At 41.9% G+C, this 20,571-nt stretch overlaps 1 protein-coding gene across 4 annotated transcripts in view; it reads left to right on the forward strand.

Annotated features, from left to right (window-relative positions):
- Window positions 1-20,571, forward strand: part of cdh24b (cadherin 24, type 2b) — a 228,829-nt gene that overhangs the window by 57,904 nt on the left and 150,354 nt on the right. Inside the window, exon 3 of one of the 4 annotated variants that reach the window (XM_017310022.1) lies at window positions 487-548. The exons of the other annotated variants lie outside the window; for them this stretch is intronic. The gene's annotated coding sequence lies outside the window, so the exon portion shown is untranslated. The remainder of the gene's footprint in view (window positions 1-486; window positions 549-20,571) is intronic. 4 annotated transcript variants of the gene reach the window in all.

Below are 20,571 nucleotides of genomic sequence, written 5' to 3' on the forward strand. Positions count from 1 at the left end.
TTCTCTAGCTAGCATTGGGAGCAGAAAAGCTAGGCGGTTTTTTTGTTTGTTTGTTTTTTACACTACCATTCTGTCACGACACAGTGATAGTTTTAGGAAATATGTTAAATAAATTTTTCTTATTATTAAAGTTGCGTACCGCAGCTTTTAGTGTGAAACAAGTGGGACTGCATCTTGCTGGGGGATGACATACAACCAACTACAACAACTAGTATATGGACTCAAGACCAGTCAGGAATCCTGATAGCTGCCATTTAAAAAAAGCCTTAATAGAAACCTGGAATTGATACTTAGGATCTTATTGGGTTTACTTATTATCAACATTATGCACCTTAATTAAACGGGGGAATCAAAACCTACTTTTAATGTTGTAACTTGAAAGTGGAACAAAAGCAACACGGGTATTTAGATTTTTTAAAACGCCACCTAATTACATACCTCTGTGTTTCTCTTCACATATTACATCTGTTGCTGCGCTTCTCCCAGGCTCAGCCGCTGCTTTCAACTAAAACGTTCCACTGGGGATTTGAAGTTGAAAATAACATCAGGTGTGTTTTTGATTAAATGAATGTTTTTTTCCTTTCTTTTTTTTTTTTTTTTTTTTCTCGCTCGTGGTGCTTTGAGTCATACAACGTTTGCATGGTGGAGAACGAGAGAAGCATATGTATTTCAGACTAACACGGGTTCACAGTATTCCATTTTCAGAAGTGGGTGTGGGTGTGTGTGTGTGTGTGCGTGTGCGTGTGTGTGTGTGGAGGAAATAAATAAAGCTGGATCTCTGAAATGATTTGCTGAAGGGGACTGTTTCTATTGCTGGCCTTTAACCTTTCAGTTTATTAATTCCTCTCTGCGGTGCTGTACTCCACATGGTTATGTGTGTTTTGATGGTTGTGATAAGTGCTTCCTGCGCTCTAAAGAGTTGCAGGGCAGTCTGGGTGCGATCCAGAGCACCTGGCAAAACCCATCACACTGCAGAAAGAAAAGCTGTCCTGGTCAAACGCAACGGCGTAGATAAATAAGGCCCGCACTTTTCTGCTGAGCAGGACGGAGCGTTTCGCATGACTCCATTCATAACTCCACAGGCTGCTTTTCATTGGGTACAGAAATGTGTCTCGTAGAAAGTGTGAAAGGTCTCAACATAAATGTACATTTTAGTAAATCAGCAGATTTTTTGGGAGGAAGAAAAAAATTATATTAGATGTGAGCACATTTATTCAGTGTGGAAATAATTATTTTCAAGAAAATCCCTGTGGGCACAATTTTTATTAGTTTTAATCACTTTAGAAGGAAATTAATTGACACATTTTTTTATTTATTTATTTTTTCAAGTAGACCAGAGTTTCTGGGAATTTTAAATCACGAACCCATAACTTTCTTTTATGCTGGAGGTGTAAACGCACACAGAGCCCATTTCCTTCAGCCGCTGGCCAGGACTGGACAAACGATTTATCTTCCACCGCGCAGTGAGCAGGATGGAGAGGTGGAATCTCACTGTCAGAGGAAAAACTAGTGACATCTTCGATAACAATCAGTAGATATTTCTGTATTCTGTGTTGCTTCAGGTCATGCTAACCTCAGACTTGACCAAGTGACATCAAGAAGTCATAGAAAACTCTTCAGTCACAAGTTCTTGTAATGGTAATTATAAATAGTACTGTTGTGTTAAAGAGTTGATGGGTAAACATATCAACCTTGAGCTACCAAAGGTCGTATGGTTGATCGTTTTCTTGAAAGCATTTCTTCTGTAATATAGGAATGTACTCAAAGATGAGGGTGTTTGTTATGAGGAAATTCAACCATTTAAAAAAAAATAGACGCACCGATCCGATGTTGATATCTGTATCGGTCCCGATGTTGAAAAGTTATTTAGATTGGGTATTGGTGACAATGTGCTCAATCATAAGGACCGATATATTCAGTCTCATTCTATGCTTTATGCTCTGAGTGGCGTCATGCTGTATTATTCGATTTCTATTATATTTAAATGCCTCAATGCACTTTCTGAACCACTTGAAAGGAGGTTTGTTGCACTTTATTTTTACGAGTTAAATCAACCTATTGTTTTCTGTTTCTTTATTTTACTTTGACTGTTCTGCTCCTAAATTTCACTGAACAAATGAAAGTTGTGTTGTTTGTACATGTTTGACTAAGCTTGTGAAGCTACTGGTGTACCAGTGCAGAGTTATCAAATAAGCTTGTAATTCAGTTCATTTAAGTCAACTCGGGGTGTTTCTTTGCATCGAATCGGTATCGGCTGATGCCGAATCTCAGATAACGGGATCGGAAGTGGGGGGAAAAAAATTTGATCGGTGCGTCCCTATTTTACAGATTCTGTCCACAGTCACTATGTCCAACTGTCTTCCGGTGCTCGTTTCCTCCTGATGGCATTCTCACCTGTGCGATAATTGGCGTCGACATCACCTTCTCTCTCTCTCCTGCGAGCGCTGCACCGGGAGCGGGTGAGGACAGCGCTCAGGGTTAACCGACACGGCCGAATGCGGACGTCCCGACAGCCTTTTCGAAGGGAGAGCGAGGGAAAAACACGTCCGAGGCAGTAAGGTGGAAATGGAAGGATGAAGGTGATGGAGGGCTGAGCAGATATGACCTCTGCCTCTGCAGCTCTGCTGATGACATGAAGCAGAAGATGAGGTGGGGCGAGAGGGTGGGGGGTGAAAGGGGTGAGCAGAGAGGGGGAGACAAACTGAGCAAGGAGGATTAGGAAAGCAGCTGGTGAAGATGATCCACCCGAGAGGCGGGAAGGGAGGGCAGGGAAGAGCGACGAGGAGAAGGAGGACGCTAGAAGAAAGTGGAAGAAGGGGAGGTGCGAGAGATTGATGAGAGAGAGTGAGAAACTAATTCTCACTTCACTCTGGGATGGGAGATTAGGGAAGATTAGAGAGATAGAGTGAGGCAGCGATGGAGTTTGGGTGATAACTTCGACCACGTGTCACAGACAGATCTCTGAATGGCTAATACTCAAGGAGAGACAATGAAATGGTGACTGAGAGGGTGAGATTGTGAAGCAGATTGTGGGGATGGGGGGGGCAAAATGACTTAAAGAGTGAATGATAAGGAGGGAGCAGACAGAGTCTGAGATGGAGAGTGATAGGCGAACGAGTAGATAAGAAGGTATGTGTGCAAATCGGGCTCCAGGAGCGTCGAAATGTCCCGTAAAGCGGACGCCGTTTTTGCCGGTGTGCAGTAATCCTTGCCACGGGAGTGTAGATACAAAAAAAAAAAAAAAGTAAATCCAGGTCATCTTTCTACTTTTTCCAGCTCTCGCTTTCCCCGAGACTCCCCACTGGGATTCACTCTCTAATGCTGCGCAAGTCTTAGTGACGGTATCTTTTACATTATGTTCTTTTTCACTTTGGAAAAGAAAGGGGGGAGGGAAAAGAAAGGAAAGGGGAAACCTATTTTCTATTCCCCGACACCGACAACTATTTATTCTCCCCTTAGACTGTCCCGAAAATATTTTAGCAGACGCAGCTCTGGGGCCTTTTTGTTGCATTTTCAGGTTGAAGGGGGTGACGAAACTAATGTAAAAAAAAAAGGTGCGAAAAACCATGCGAGCGCGCAGTATGCCGGTGTGCGCCGTCGCCGAGTAGCTATATTATGCTTTGTCTGACAAATGTACGTGTCTGCATGCCGGAGCACGCGCCTGCTGCCACAGAAGTTTCTGCCGAAATGGAGAGGAAAGGGGGGAAAAAAAAGAAAAATATGTGGGGAAAACGAGAGGGGAGAGTGCTGCAGTGGCAGACTCAATCTGTCATGCAGGATTACAGTGTAAGCTCCTCCACGGCCATAGATGTGATTTTTATGAGAGACACACAGGCTTTTCTGAGGGCAGGGGCCCGTGCAATCCCGGCTCCACATTAGAGACAAAAGCAAAGGGCAGATGAGGTGGGAGGCGGATCCTTCCAGTGAGATCTTCATCGCAACACAGTGGCTATTGATACTCCTTCAACACTTTTCACATTCTGTCGCATTACTGCTGCAGGTTTTTTCTCTTTTTTTTATGCAGCAGACCTACAAAGTGGAGGCAAAGTGAGACTGTTGTCAGAAAATCATTTTTTTAACAAATTAGCAGTGATGGGCAGTAATGCGTTACTGTAATTTGATAACTTTTTTTCCAATTAACAAGTAAAATAATGGATTACATTTGCAAAACAATTTGATTATATTACCGTTACTTCCTCTGTTACTAAGCCGTGATTTTGTTTGCAAGCGTCCGTTGTCATGGTAACAGGCAGGTGAGGAGAGCGCAGCAGCACCATGCTGTGTCTAGTATGAATGTATGAATGTTACTACGTTCAGGAGAGACTGATTTAAATTGCTCCATCTTCTCGCTCACTTTCACGTTTATTTGAATGAAGACGTGAAAACACAAAAATAAAGTTTTTTTTGTGTGTGTGTGTGTTGGAATAGTATATGGTGGAGTGTGGAGACAAAATACTTCAAAAATCTTCAGAGACTGTCGCATTTCATTAAACTTTTGGTGACACAATGTGGATGAAGAGCGAAACGAAAGTTTTAAAAAGAGCCGCTTTCATTTGATCACATTTTATATGACGGAATATGCAGAAAGAACAGAATTAGGCTGGAAGATATAATATTGCTTTATACTATATTCACATTGTGCATCTTTTCTTTCTTTTTTTTTTAAAGTAAACTAAGGTGATTACTTTTGGAAATAATCAGTAAAATAACCATTGCTTTCTAGGGGAAGTAATTAGTTACTAATTAAAGTTTCCAAGTAACTTGACCAACACTGTAAAGGACAAACCACATAATTTAAATGCAGCATAAATACTTAACTTTAGAGATCACTTATTCATTAAATATTTAAATGTAAATCCAGTTTAGATCTAAGCATATTCATGTGTTAGAATGGCCCAGTCAAAGTCCAGATGTAAATCCAATGGATACTCTGGCAAGTCTAGAAAAAAAAAAAAAATGTGTAGCTTTTCACAGAAACTCTCCGTCTCAGTTTGGGTTATTTTGAAAGAAAAAGGAATATTTTGCTACGCCAAGCTGGTAGAGAATTGCAAACCATAAAACTTAAGTATTATTACCTTCCCACTTCACAGTTGTGTGCTACTTTGATTTGATCTATCACATTAAATCTCAACAAAGTACACTAAAGCTCGGAGCGGTAACATTACAAACCATAAAAAAGAAAAAGAAAAGTTAAAACTTTGGCAAGCCGCTGTGCTGCTACCTTCAGTTCCTACAAGACTGGAGTAAAGGAGCAATTTGGGTTCCCAGGATCTCTGTGGCTTCATATTCTGGTGGAAAGAAACTCAAAACATAATTTTCTTTTGATTCCAGGAGTTACGGTGGAGTCCGCTCATGTCTGCGTTTTGTCTTTTTTTTTTACCCCTCTGAATGCAAACCCCCAGCGCTGCGGTGAAGGTCGAACATCCAAAACGACATACATTTTGAAAATGTTCCACACGAAGCAAGACAAAAGGAGAGAACCCCCCCCAAACAAAATCACCCTGAAAACAATTTGACAAACTTTAGATTTCTCGCTGCACACGCCTCGAAAGGGCAAACAGAGCTTTGGAAATTGTTCCTCAGCTTTCAAGTGTTTCCTTTGAACAAAAACAAAAACAAAACCGTCGCCGACATTGCCGGAAGGTTGGGGAAAAAATCGCAACACGCTGACCCATGTGCTGCTCGGCAGATGTTGCCACATGAACTCTTGATCATCCTCGCTGAAAAGAAGATCCGTGCCGCAACGCTGACGCGTCGCCGCGCAAACACGCACGAGGCGCTCGGCTTTTAATTTTCACGTCCTTCATCGTATCATGAGCTGAGGTGGCCGCGTGCGCCGCGACCTGCCGGAGACGGCGACTTAAACGCGTCGCAATCTGCTCCGTCTCCCCGGGCCGCGGGAAAACAAACAGACTGGCAGACTGACCCAAATACACAGAGACAAAGGCGAGATGAGTTTGAGAGTCGGGCAACGTCATTATTAGAATAACAACAATAAACCGCCTGTAACGGCGCAGGAGAGGAGCACGGCAGCATGAAAGTCACAAAAAGAAAGGAAGGAGCTACACATACATATCCATACACGCAGATGTATATGTATTTATACCTTAATAAGGCCGGGGGACTGTGTAGCTAGACGGCATGAGTTTCCTGTCGGGTTCGGCCAGCAAGGCAAAGCAAAGGTGTGAATTACAAAGAAGCGGGACACGACAGCATCCCCAGGACAGATGATTCAGATAAAGCGCTGCATAAAAAGCAGCCTCACCATTTATGCAAGGCGGGCAGCGTCTTAGCTGTTGATGAAGTGAAATATAGTTCCGATTCCTGCGCTTTTGTCATCTTTCTTTTTTACAACTTCCTTTGCGGCTTCGGGCAGGTTTATGTCTTGTAACGTCTCTCTGTAGCACCGGGTCACAGCTGATAAAGGTTCCAGTCAAGTCTGTGACTTACATGGTTGTTCTTTATGTCTTTCTGCTTTTTATGACACGGTTTCAGTGCCCTTTTGTAATCTCAAAGTGTGTTTACCAGGGTTGGATTTCTTTTTTTTTTTCTTTCAAAATCTTGTGTGTAAACCATGGAGGAAAGACGATGTCCTGCACTAAAAGATGTGGGATTTGTCCTGCCCAATGCATCTATACAAGCTTGATAATAATCTTTAATAATCTGACTCTTATGAATCCTGACCTTGGGCAAAACTAGGGCTGAAACAATTAATCGGATTATGGGTGATTAATCGATTCATTAAAATGATCGTCAACCCATTTAGAAATCGATTAATCATTACCTGGGGTATACAAGTTCAAAAAAAGGCAGTTTGCTAAAAGAAAAACATGCTCAGAGCAGCATTTAAGCCATAACTGTTCAAAAAAGATTTAGCTTTTAAGATGAAAAATACTTTGTAAATATTTTCCACCCAGAAATCCTCAAGTGGCATTGGTTAGTTTCACCTGGTTGAGATTCTAATCCAAAAAAGCAATTAATAGATCGGCCTTCTCTGTATTGATAGGCTGAGCTTTTCACATGATGTTGACGTTTCAAAGTATTTTTCTCAGCTGCAGATGCTACAAATAATCAAGCCTGCACTAAAAGGAATGCTCTGCCGCTGCATTTCAGGCGATAAAATGTTGACTTAAAAAGGAAACTGAATTATTTGTGGTATATTTTAATGTATTTTAAATATTACATCAAATGCTTAGGTGGTTAAATAAAAAAGAAATCTGTAGAGTATGCCCATTTTTTATACAATTGATCAGAATAATCGATTACAAAAATAATTGTAACCATTCAACTTATCGGTTTAAAGCATCTTTACACATGCCTATGTGGGCGCAAACCCACATAAGAGGTTTATTAACAGAAATGAATTGACTAGTAAAAAAGAAGACAATAAATATGGAATCCCAGTGGACTGACTCTCTTTGTGAACCCGTTACATCATAAATCTGATCAAATAAGTGCTCAGTTTTGTAGGAATTTCATTTTTAAAATTTTTATATCATGCGGTTCTTTGGTTTTAAATTGACATCCACACTTAAAGACCTTGAGTCGCACTCATCGCTTGGCTCCTATAAAATACGTCAAGTAGTCATGATTCTGTGAATGCTGCATGGAGGATGCATTCAGAGCAGAGAATCCCGGTGCACAGTGCCGGCGTACTAATCCTGCAAGAACCTAATTAACAGTCCGCCTGCTGGATCTGTCCTGGCGTCACTCTGACCTCGTCTCGGTGGGAGATGACAGAAAAATAAGATATCTAAAAAAAAATAATTTACCAAAAGAGAGAGAGAGAGAGAGAGGGAGAGAGAGAGAGAATCGGGCGGGGTAAAGCGGAATATCGATTTCCTTCAGTCGCTCTCTTTATTGGCCGGTGGCCTTGATGATGCTTTTGAAATGCACCATCTCCTCCCTGCCGTGTCGCATTATCACAGGCAACCTTGGACACGGTGTGTTCATTCATTTCCGAAACGACGCTCGTCCGGCCCGGCCGACTCTTGAAAGGAACGCCCTTGAAAGGTAAACAGCAGAGCGGCAGAGCTGAGTTATATCCCAGATGATAAAGCCCCGCCCCCTTTTCCTTCTCATAAAGAGTTACTCACTCGGGCTGACCTGGGGAGATTTGTGGCTCAACTGGATGACATGTGGGAGAACTCTTGAGTTCTGCTGTCTTATAAAGTTTCTCCTTCAGCATGTAAGAGATATTCTGCCTTTATTCACACACACGCGCGCGCACAACTTGAGGGAGACGAGGTCCATCTGCTATTCTGGAGGACTTGTGCTGAAATGTCAGTCAGCGCGTTGAGGGGATCAGATAGGTTTTTTGATGTTGCGCACGCGGCCAGGCGGAAGAGGAAGAGAGACAGTCTTGATGGGCATCAGGTGTAATTCCGGCAACTGCTCTGGCAGCTGATGACTCACGATTCCGGCTGAGCACCAACCTTGAGAAGAGCGGCTGGCTCCGAGGCGGACGGGCCCGCCTGATGTATAAACATCCCCTGACCTTTGTGCATGAAGATCATTGGAGCTGATCAGCTCCTTCGGCTTCTCAGCGGTGAAGCGGCGCGAGGGCCCGAAGGTGGAGAGATGTCAGATGTTGTTAAAGTTCAGTCGCACAATGATAATCCTCCACCGCTGCCGTGCGATGAAGACGCGACCGGGATCGTTCGACCTGAAGGAGGCTGCAGCGGCAGGTGCAAATTCATATTTGATGCCGTGTGAATATCTGCCCTTTTTTTGTTTTTATTGAATGCAACATTAATAGCTTCCAAAAGTATTAAACTGGGAGCAAAATTCTGGGGTCTTCAGTGGGTTGGTTCTGCCACTGCTGGTTGGTTTTCACCTCTTTGCCTTTCGAGCAGACGGATCGGATCGAGGGCCACTTGAACCCGCGCCAGATCAGTAAAATACGGGCCACGACAACTGTTGTCCACGTTGTGACCTGCTGGCTCGTCTCCTGGCTCTGCGATTCCCTGGATCTCCTGCTGTCGAGATTTATTTGATCTTTACGGCGCTTCTCACCGTTTGTGTCTCGTGGTGGAAACGGAAGCAGTAGCCAGGAGAATTTGCTTTTACGCGTTTTCTTTCAGACCGTTTCTGTTTCTGACTGAAGAGGTTTTGTTCTGCTCCCAGCAAGCTTCACAAAGGAAGATGACACACTGCACTCACCCTTGGTTTTTCTTGGAAAACAATCATTCGGCTTCTTTATAAATAACCATGTAATACAAAGCAACAACGGCTTCAAGCGCGGCTGTCGAACTCCAGTCCTTGAGCGTCGCTATATCCTTCAACTTTCACACACTTAAATCACATAGTTGGATCTTTAGGAGGGTTTTCTGTAGAAACGTTAGTATATTGGGAGTAATTCAGTCATTTGATTCAGTCAAATGTTGCAGGACATTGACTCAAAGACTGGACTTTTACTTCCTTGAAAAGATTATAATCTGGCATCTGCGTGAACTGTGATGATGATTCTCAGAAGTTGAGGCTTTAGCTTCAGCCTTTAGGTCAGACTGGTTTGGATTTATGCTTAATAAAGACACCAAGAGTGAAATCTGCGGTAGGTAAGATGCAAACTGCTTACAACCTTTTAACAGAAACCTAAAAAAGTCCGAACTACTTCTTTAAAGGACCATGTTTTCTATTAAAGTATTGTTAAATTTCAGTGTTTCGGTTGTGAGGTCGGTCTTGGATACAGCCGACTAAAAGCTGTTGAAGATCTGTGGCTATTTAGATTTTCAAGTAATTTTCAGCTAAATGACTAAAACTTCATTCTTTTGTCAGATTTGTATTATTTTTCTCATCAGAGCTGAAGCCGTATCTGACCTCGACACTCCCCTAATCTTTCTAGCTTATTCCCTTCCCGGCACAGAGGGGAAATAAAGACATTTTTTTTCCTTTCATTTGTTGTTTGGCACCAATTTGCATCTTTAAAAGTGTTTTTTTTTTGTGATCTCAGAGAAAAGTGTTTTCACGGAGCGTTCCCAGCTTTTTAGCAACAGTACTTTCTTTCCCTCTTTGTGAAGAAAGCAATACAACGCTGAGCGTGATGGAGTCAGAGATCATGAAAAACTCCTCAGTAGACGCGAAACTCGACTGAATCGTCAGGTCGAAACTTTTTTTTTGTGTGTTTTGTGCTGCAAGACGCATCAGTATCTGGTTCGTCGGAAAGTGGGATAGGAAGCCTGGAAATATGAGCATTTATAGGAGGTTGGGGGGGCATATTTATAAGTTTCATTTCATTATTTTATCTGTAAAAATAAACTCTTTTCCAGATCTAAATTAGTTCAATATGATATTTTTAAATATACATTTGCATCTGTAATTGCTCGGAAAACGATTAATTTAAAAGCGTTTCTTAGTCGAACCTTAAAGATGTTTATGCGGCTGTTAGCGATTTCCAGGATGAAAGCATAATGCGTCTCTCAGCAGCTCTGAGCTCAAATCAATGAAAAAGTTTCTGTTGTCGAGAGTCATTTTAATAATATGGCAGAGAAAACGGTGACAAAGGAGCGCTTCTCAGCAGCTCAGAGCAACAAAAGTGCTGCTGTTTGGAGAACGTGAACATTCACGAGACGGAAACTATGACTTTGTGCAATAAGCATGTTAATTTGGAGACCAATTCTGAATTCAGCAACTGATTATTATAAATTTAGTAACAGTTTTGTCTCAAATAATGAGAACCAATTGATGGATTTCTGTGTTAAAGCAATTACATTTTGCTTTAAAGTTTTGCGTTAATTTTGTGTGGATTACGACTGTAAAATCAATCCAACAAAGCAACCAGAATCCACATCGCCCGTCACGTTCCACCTCCACTTTGTGATTTCACACACGTAACCCTACGGCAAGTCGTCTCAGTAGGGTTAATAAACTCTAAAATGATTTCTTTTGCAAAGTATAATAACAATTTTATGTTTATTTGTCACTAGCTGAGGAGGCGTTTGTGCGACGGCAGCACACCTGACCTGTGCAGGAGCAAATATTGTTCCTACAAGAAAAGAAAGTAAAGAAAAGAAAATGAGGTCCAGATATTTAAAGAAAGGGGGGAGAAAAAACGTGGCATTCACATAGAATAGAGCCGTTCAGTTTTGACAACTTGTGACATTGCCTGTACATTGCCTCAGTTATTTCTGCACTTTCTGTCATATTCCCATTCCCTGCATGTCACCAGCTGCTGTCCCTTTTTACTCTTGCTGCTCTATATTCTCCGGAATGCGGCAGGAGAAACGAGGCTGCTGATTACCTTTTAATGGGGAGCAAAACTGAACTGAAAATGGATCTATAGTCTCTATGACCGGCATCTTTACCTTTTAGTACTTGTATCTAAATCGTCCAGTGAACCGTTCTGACTGCTGGACACAGAGAATCATTAAATGTAGGTGTTTCAGTCACTTCCATGGCCACAGGTGTAAAACTTCAACACCTAGGCTGTATGTACCAACTTGTGGTAAATTCCTTAGGTATTAAATATTCCACTTTGCGCTGTTGTTTTGTGATATTATGACACTTTGGAAGGGATTTGGGAAATGGCATTAACTAGGCCACATAAGATTAAATACAGATTAATTCATTCTCTGGAGTCAGCAGTAGCAGACCTCCTAATTTCATGTACTCTCTTGATTAGCTTGATGACGATGGATCGGGTTTTCACAGCCGAGCAGCTGCATCCAAAGCTTACATCACCGAGTGAAAATGTGTTCTCTGGAAGAACTGGGATCATTTCTCAACCACCAGATTAGTTTGATATTGATATTTGTTGGGGGAATTTAACTTGTTTGATTGCATCAAATATAAAGTTTGGTGTTGGGTGGATTAACCATGTTGATCTTTCTTTTTTTTAAGCAGCTGCACGTTTGTTCTAGTGAAAGGAAGCTGTTTGAGGATTTCAAAATGGCAACTTTTTTGGGAATGTTTGAAGATGTTGCTAATCCAATACAACTGCTCCACCCCACAGAGCTAGGTGCTTATGGACGCAGATATGCGAGTTTGGCGATGAGGAACTTGACTGGCCTGCAGACTCCCAACCTCAACCCAACACCTCTGAGTTTTATTGGAGTGGTGACTATGAGCAAGGCAACATTGTCCAACATTAGTGTCTGACCTCACAAATGTGCTTCTGAAAAAAATAGTGATAAATTCTCATAAACACACACCTAAAAGTATGTCGAGACAATTTTAAGTAAGTAAAACTTTGAAGATAAGAGTCAGAAAGTGCTTCAACAAACAAAATAAACACACAAAACAGAATGAATCAAAGTCAGATTTAAACAGAGAGGACATAGCCGGTCTTTAAAGGGAAGCCGCTGAGACCGCTCATCTGACTGACGTGCTAAGCTTTTGCGTCCATCTTCTGTACTGTTCAAATATTGATGATCGACAGTGGAGACATATTGGGGAAACTTGTTGACAATTCACTAGAACGTCACATTTTAATTTTCAGACTGAAAACCAGCCAACAGCATCTTCCATTCATTGTCCTGAGAGCATGCCATCCACTCAGTCAACAGGTTCTGCTACATCATCTTAATTTAAGCTCTGATCATACCTTCCTTCTAATCAAAGGAAAAAGTAACACTAACCTGCACATAAATACTAATCAACCTGTCAGATTTCTGTATCTGGTTAGTTTACTTTAGCAAAGTTAGTTTTCAGAACAGAAGAGACGTAACTTGACATGTTTGTGTGTAGCGTCAAGGTAAGAAAGAGAAGTTGAATCCTTAGCTTGACCGTGTTTTCCATTCTAAATTCACTTTTTTTGTTTTTGTTTTAGTTAACAGAGGTGATATTGGGTGATATTCTCCAAGCCATGAATTTGTCTGGTTATTGTAACCCTCTGATGTATCTGCAAGCCAGGCAAATCCAAAGCCCCTCCCTCCGTTGTCACACTGAGTATTTTTAGTCTTAATCTCACCAACAGGCAAGCGGCCACCTTTAAGTGGACTGAAACGTTGAGCCGTCGACATGCAAAACGTAAATTCATCCCGCTATCTTCCTCTGCCCCCCCCAACACTCCTCTTGTTTCCACACACCCAGTGGGGAGTCCAGTGTCCAGGCTGCCTGGTTTACCAGGAGAGATTGGGGCCTGCTGTCAATATCTCTGTGGGGCTGAGGTGGTTGACAGAGGTCGCCGGCCAACAAAGGCGTTTTATATGTTTACAGACGAAAACTCTGTGCCACGGCCGCTTCTCTCCCCCTGACAATGACAGGTCCGCATTTTACCTGCCATGGTTCAGAGCGGGACTGGAGCTGCTTCACGGAGCTCTGCACTTAAAACGGCCCGGTCGGTCTTCATAAGACCACCGATTCCCCACCCCACAAAATCTTCCTCTCACTCCCCCTCGCCCCCACCTCGGTAGCTGCCATCCTCCACTGATGCACATACTGATACACCCAAGAAACATAGATGCTTCCTCTTGGTCTTTTCTTCTTTGCTGCCTCTCTTCTGGAGCTCGTCTTTGTTCTTCCATACATAATTCTTTTGGGATTGATGCTTTTTCTTTTCCACTGGTGTGAGGGAGGGCTGCCTTTTCTTTTTTTTCCCCTTTCTTTGACTTTTCCTGCATCCACAGAGTCGATCCCCTGAGATTTCTTTACGCCTCCTACCAATTCACATTTAAATGGCTATTCTGTGTATGCTCTGGTTTTTGGTGCCATTGACTTAGTGTGTGCGTGTGTGGGTGTGTGTGTGTCCGTGTGTGTGTTTTTTGGAAAACAGATGAACAAGCCTTTATGATTCCAGTTATTTTTTTATGGATGAATGTGGCAATAAATACATTTGGCTTCATGGTGAATATATTTTTCTATGGGGCATGAAGTCCATAGTCATATATGTGAATCTTTGAGGACAGATGCTCACAGGTACGCTGTGTGATGGGGCGTTTGCGTGATTAATGGATTGGCTATTTAAGGAGAGGCAGTTTAGACACCAAAGCAAAAAAGATGAATCGTGATTAAAATTTTCGGTCTCGTTAAGTTGTTGACGGCTCACAATCGATGGTGAGGATCTGCTTCCAATACTAACGAACCAAAGCCTCTGAGCTGATGAGTTTTAGGAGGCACGGCAGAAGTAAGGGGAAAATAATTAAGTTATTCATTGCCCCAATTTATCAATTCACTGAGACATACGATGCACCCTCTTTCAATTATAAGTTTTCACATATCGGGACATAATAAAGAGTGTTCTGGCTCCCGCCACAGCCTAAAATTAAGCAAATAAAACCTCAGAAGAAGAACTGCAACGCATCTTATTGCTCATTATTTAGTGAATTAAACACACTCATCGACAACCCTGTGAAAAGCTCTTGAAGAAATTGGAAGAAACTTTGGCGTTTATTATTCCAGAGTGGGAAAGATTATTTACAAGTTGAGTGCAGTCAGCACGGTTTCCAGTTTTCCTATAAATGAGCAGTGCAGCAAATTTCTGCAAGACCACACTGTGCAGTACTTAAGAAATTACAGTAAACACAGTGACAAAATTAGGGTTGGTTTGAGAGGAGAAGGCTCATTTCTCAAAGGAAAACATGGCAGCATAGGTAAAAATCAGCAAAAACCATATCTGAAGAAAGCATAAAACAATATATTTCAGAATGACAATAAGACAAAAAACAAAGGGACTACTGCATGATGGCCTTTTTTGAGGAAAATCTAAACAGCCTAGACACAAATGCCTCTCATCTGTGTCTCAGATTACATTGGTGACCCAATATTCTCATATCATGCTTTTGCTGTCTGTACTCATAAAGATTTGCTCGCCTCAGTATGCTGAATGCTTGAAACTAAGAGTGAATGTGAGGCTGTAGCTGCTGTTAATTTACCTAAACTTATTTGACCTGTTCAGATCAGAGCATTTCAATTTTATTTGTAGACAGTCAGTCGGTCCTTAAGTATGAAGAAATACATCAACAAGTTGGCAATGTCACAGAAAAAGCAGCATCACCGGTCCTGACGCAGCTGAATACTGTGAATTACACACCTTTGATTCCAACATACTTGTGTTATTCAGAACCGGGGGTGCATTAAAAATGACACACATTCTGCAAATTTATGAATGAACTAGGTGTTTCATGTTTTTGACTTTTGAACTAACACAACATCCGGTTTCCAATACAGTGGCACGGAACCGGTCAGCAGCATCGGAAACAAATGGCTCTAGAACAGTGTACAGGTTGTGTGTACTATAACACCCGACCTCCCAAAGAGGATGACTTTATAAAAAGACTCATGTGGACACACAAAAGATGACTCATTTTAATGAACACACTGCCACTTGGTTTTGGTTTATGTCCAAAAACAGTGTAACGGGAGTTTATACAAAGAACCAGATGATATTGTGCCCATCTACCGGAAACCTCAGTATTGAAAAAGGAAGATGTTACTGTTCACTCTATGTTTACATTACAATGCAATTTAGTTGGACTAAAGTGTGCGTTGGTGGTTGTACTTTCAGAAAAAAAAAACTTGAACAGCATATTTTCAAAAGCAATCATTGCCCACCGCATCACCCCATAAGCCTTATTTACTCTTAGGAAAATCATTATACCTTAGTAAAGCCAAGTGCGGACTCTCTGCCCCCATCCTGTTTCCATAAGGACACGAACGGCAGTTCCATCGAGTTATATTATAAAACTCTAATGAAAAAATATGACCTGCCCATTGCTTCGTACTGCGACAACACAATTATGCTCACTTACGCTGTGCGGCCTGATGCGCCGAGTCTAACCACCGCTCTACGTTAAAGGTGCCCAGCTCAGTGTGAAACCGTGCATCACAGATGTCTCCGCCGTTCTGAACGGTGTTGCTCCCAAAAACTGGTGCAGAAGATCAAGAGGACTGAAGAAAATAAGATATTTTTTTCTGCTTTTCTTTATTTTTGTGCTTCAAAGAAAGGTTCACACTGTCAGTACCTCCCACGCAGAGATGTTTGAAATTTGTTCAGTGCAGACGCCGGGGGCGCCCCCCACCCCCTCCGTGTTAATATTCAGCCCTGCGTCTGACCACCTGCCCGGGGTTTGTTAACAAGATGCCCGTGGAAATGATTGCCTGGTCATCAAACTCCCAGCTGATAGGTTCCTCTGGGAGGGAGAGAGAGGGAAACAAAGGACTCTGGACACTGAGTTTTCCTGATTGCCCACTCTTGCTGTACATTGGAGACAACGTTTATCTAGTCCCAACCTCACATTTGTATATAACGCATTCTCTAAAATCTCCACGGCGGGGCTTTCTGTGAGTCTCTTCCGCAACTCCGAAGTCGTATCCTACATTTTACCGCTCGGTGACTCGATTTATACGGACAATTACAGTCCTGTCGCCTGTCGACAAGATGGTTGCCAACGAGACACCTGTCACTTCCAATGCTGCAAGACCGGGGAAGGGAAGGGAAGGGTAGAGGACTGGCCAATTGATTGAGGGCCGAGTGCACAGAGGGTGAGGGACGTGGTGACAGGCTAGTGATTGACACGGATGAGAGGGAAGAAGAGAGGACGGCATTGAGCAGCGACGAGGACAGAAAGCTAAACAAGAGCAAGAGTAAGGAGAGGGGTGGATCGAGGGATATTTACAAAGATAGAAGAAACAGGTGGTGAGTGGGAGAGGTGGGCGCAGAAGAGGAGGGGGAGGGGTGTTTTTTTTTTTTTTCTTTCACCAAGAGTTTTGCCTTGCAAAAGCCTTCGGGCCGCCTTTTCGCATTTTCACAGTGAGAAACTCCAGTGTAGTTCACGGCGTTTTATGTGGTAAATGGAGAAGCCACCACAAAAAGCGCATCGGTGTAAAATGCAAAAGGAATGGACGCACGGTTTTTAAGGGATTTTCAAACTTTCAAAATCTGAAGGAAAAAAAATGGGTTTTGGTGTTGCCCTGCGATAGACAGGAGACCTCTCCAGGGGTTCACTCTGCTTCTCGCACCAATCCTCCCATTTCCATCTGCATYGGTAAGCAGATGGAAACACAGACACCTGATTATGTTGTAAAATAGGCTGGCAAACTGGGGAAAATAAGGTCGCCACGTCATTTTCACCCAGTACAGGGGGAAAAAAAAAAAAAAATTCCCATCACACAGAAGGAATGCAATTTTCTGTCGGATGAATACGTGCCCCTTGGATATAAACCACTCATCTAGCAGCTTATGAAACAATATTGGTGTCTTTGTGGCTTAAAGTTTAAAACTCGGTGAGATTTTCTCCCCCTGTGTGTCAGGCATGTGCTGATTTATAAAGTCCATTTCAGTATTTAGCAACCAGGTTTTGTTGGGAAGCGGTCCCAGGGCTGCCGTTTCTGTGAGTCAGTGACGGAGAAATGCGTCCGTTCTCGTGTTGCTCCTGCTATCCGGACTGCCGGTTGGATCTTGGTCACAGGTCTGAGCTGCCCGCAGCCCAACACCTGCGGGGGCGTAGAAAGCTTCCTGCCTTATTTCGTCCGATTTATGGTCTGAAATGTTATAACACGTTGAAAGCTGATTCAGACTCTCTTCGTTTTACCTTTCCTCTCCAGAAGACGGAAACTGTCTGAAGATGTTGCGCTGAAATGTAGCAGGTTGATTTTTTTTTTTTTTTCGTTTCTCCTCGGCAAAGACCAGGTTGAATCCTGGGAGATGAAGGATCCTGGAATTAAAATCTAATCAATAATTTCTAATATTTATTTTTTTGCTTACTAGTTAAAAAGAAGAAGAAAACTTTGTTGGACTAAAACCAATATCTGAACCATTTATTTTTTGCATACAATTCCAAGTATTTTTAGGGAATGTCTCTGCCAGCTTTGCACGTCTAGAGACTAAACTTTTTGTCCAGCCAAAGCTCAATCAGACTGCACTGAGAGCTTCGATCATCTAACAGGTTTTCTTCCGTCATAGCCCTGTGTTTAGGTTTATCCGTTGTTGCTTTTACTCTTAACCAGATTCCCTTTCACTGCTGGAGCGACTTTGGGTCCTTCAACACACACCGGGCGTGTTTTTGTCAAGAGTCGACAGAGCAGAGCAGATTGCTGGACTTTAGGTCTGTATGAGGTTTTATGAAGAGCTTTATTCCTCCTGACTTGAACAAGTTTGGAAAGTGTGGGTTGTTAAACGGAACAGAATGAATTTGTACGTTTCATCAGAGTGTGATGGTGCCAATGTGCAATACCCTTTGGTTTTTCTGTGATCCGGAGTCCCTGAGGGCCTCTTATGTGCTTCTCCTATTAATGATCTTCCTGCTGTCAGTGTGGATCGACGGCCTTGTCTGTATAGTTATGCCATAATCTTTTATTTTTTTGTAACTGCGGAAGCAGAATTGAACACGAATGTTTCTTTTTCCACTTTACAAACTGGGCCTACTTTGATGTTGTCAGGAATATAAAATCGGAAACTATTAATTGGGTTAATCACCATAAGTGGATTATTGAAATAATTGTCAACTGATTTTTTTTTTTACATTATATTTCTTGAATTTTATAACATAAAAGAAAAACAAGTGACAGTGATACACTTAATACAGATTCATATTAAATAACTTAGTCCCCAAAGCAACCAAACACAAATAAACAATAATAATAATAATAATAATAATAATAATAAAATAAATAAAATAAAATGAAAAACAAAAAAAAACTCAGCAATTTCTGCACAGTTCTCTTAATGTCCTTTGTAGTGTTTCAGAAACTCGGTCAACGGTGACCATGTTTCTTCAAATTTCGCTTCCTTTCCCCTGACAATATAAGTCAGAGATATTAGAGATATTAGTCTCCTGGCCTGCAAGAGTCCAAAGTCAATCAATTTTAACTGTCTGGAATTAAAAACACAGTTCTCTGGATAAAGACCTAAAACACACATTTTGGCCTCAGCAGGTACATTCACTCCAACGATCTTTGACAAAGTTTGCGTAACTAAGTTCCAATATTGCTGTAATTTTGGACACTCACAGTGAAAAAGAGTACCCTTTCCAACCAAACATTTACAGCAGATATCTGGGATGTTAGGTGCCCAGCGGTTCAGTTTGACTGGAGTTATGCAAGTTCTCATCAACCACTTGCATTGAAGGAGTTTCATCCTTGTATTAATTGACTGCTTTTGGGCTTTTACTACTGATTTAGTAATCTATTAATTGTTAATTGAAGTATACAGCCTGGAGAAAAAGGCTTATTGCTAAAAGAACACATTCAGAGCAGAAATAATGCCAAAACTGTTTAGAAATGTGTACATTTTGTATTTAAGATGAAAACAAACTACTTGTGTGCCAGTTATTTTATTAGATTAATTGATTAATCAGCAGTTTAATTGACTGAATAATCAATAACTTTAGTTGTAGCCCAGAAAATCTCAATAAAACACATAAGAATTTATGATTGCAAAGTAACAAAAATGTGTAAAAACATTCAAGGGGAGTAAAACATTTTTGGCGAGGAGGTGGAAAGAGCAGGAGGCTGTAAGCAACGAGGCTGAGGAGAAAACAGAAAAGGATGAAAAAGTATTCCAGGAGGAACCTTCCGACTTCAGTCTCGCCCCAGCGAACGTGCTGACAGGGTCTGTCTGCAGCAAAGACGGGAGAGCAAGTGTCACACAGCCGGATAAAGTGAAACTGGCACCGCGTAATCCATAACACCCGGGTTTTACAAACTACACAAACAATGAATTCAGATTTACAAGCCAGCGCCAGCTCGAGCGTCGAGAACGTGAAATCGTCGACTTTCTGACTTTAAAACAGTTTGCGTCGTGTCCGGTTTGCTCCGCAGCAAATGGATCCGCATTAAAACGGGTTCGTCTGCTGGAGGAAAAGGTGTCCGATCAAAGATTTCACAGCGCAGATTTATCAGTCACCGTTTTGACCTTTTGCTCGTGAAGTCAGACTAATCTGCGGTTTTCGCTGGAGGTTTGAAGATGCGGCATTCGATCACGGCCCTTTCCTCCTCAAACATACACACACGACTCAGGTGGAAGAGTTGCAAGACTAAGCTTTAAATCAGAGCCCAATAAAAGGCTAGTTATTGATTGTTTCCCGGTGCTAAAGCACGATTATAAAAGTGTCCACACCTCCACACGGCAACTGCCACATTATCAGATTTTATGTGAAGCCCCCCGTTTAGTCTGAGTGGCCGTCTGGGACGGATGTGCAAAGACAACAGGAGAAAAGGAATGAGATATGGATGAATGAACTGGGGAAATGAATGGGTTTTTGTTGGGTTTTTATTCCTTTTTATGGTTCCATCATTGGTGTGTGTTCGGGCTCGTTGTCCACAACTGGAAAGATTTGTCTTCAGAAAAAGTACGCCGACGCAGCGACGGTGAGTCACTGCACGCAAATAGACACTGACTCAGTGGCCAGAATCAAGGTGTACCAGTTCAAAAACGTAGCAGATTCAAAACCATTTAAATATAACGAGATGGTGTGCAGGTCAGTTTAATGAGATGCCAAAAAGAAGAAAAGAAAAAAAACAGCATCATCCAAGAGCCAAAACTTATCAAAAACAATTTTTCTCTTTTTCTAAGTTGCTGTGTTTCGAAATGTGAAATTGTGCAATTATATAATCAACGGAAACGCCACTGGTGTTGCTTCACACTGATGATCAGTTAATTAAAAGAAGGCTACTGAACCTTTCCCTTGATTTCAG

This window comes from Poecilia reticulata, linkage group LG17 (genome assembly GCF_000633615.1).
Source record: "Poecilia reticulata strain Guanapo linkage group LG17, Guppy_female_1.0+MT, whole genome shotgun sequence".
NCBI classification, from domain to species: Eukaryota; Metazoa; Chordata; class Actinopteri; order Cyprinodontiformes; family Poeciliidae; genus Poecilia; species Poecilia reticulata.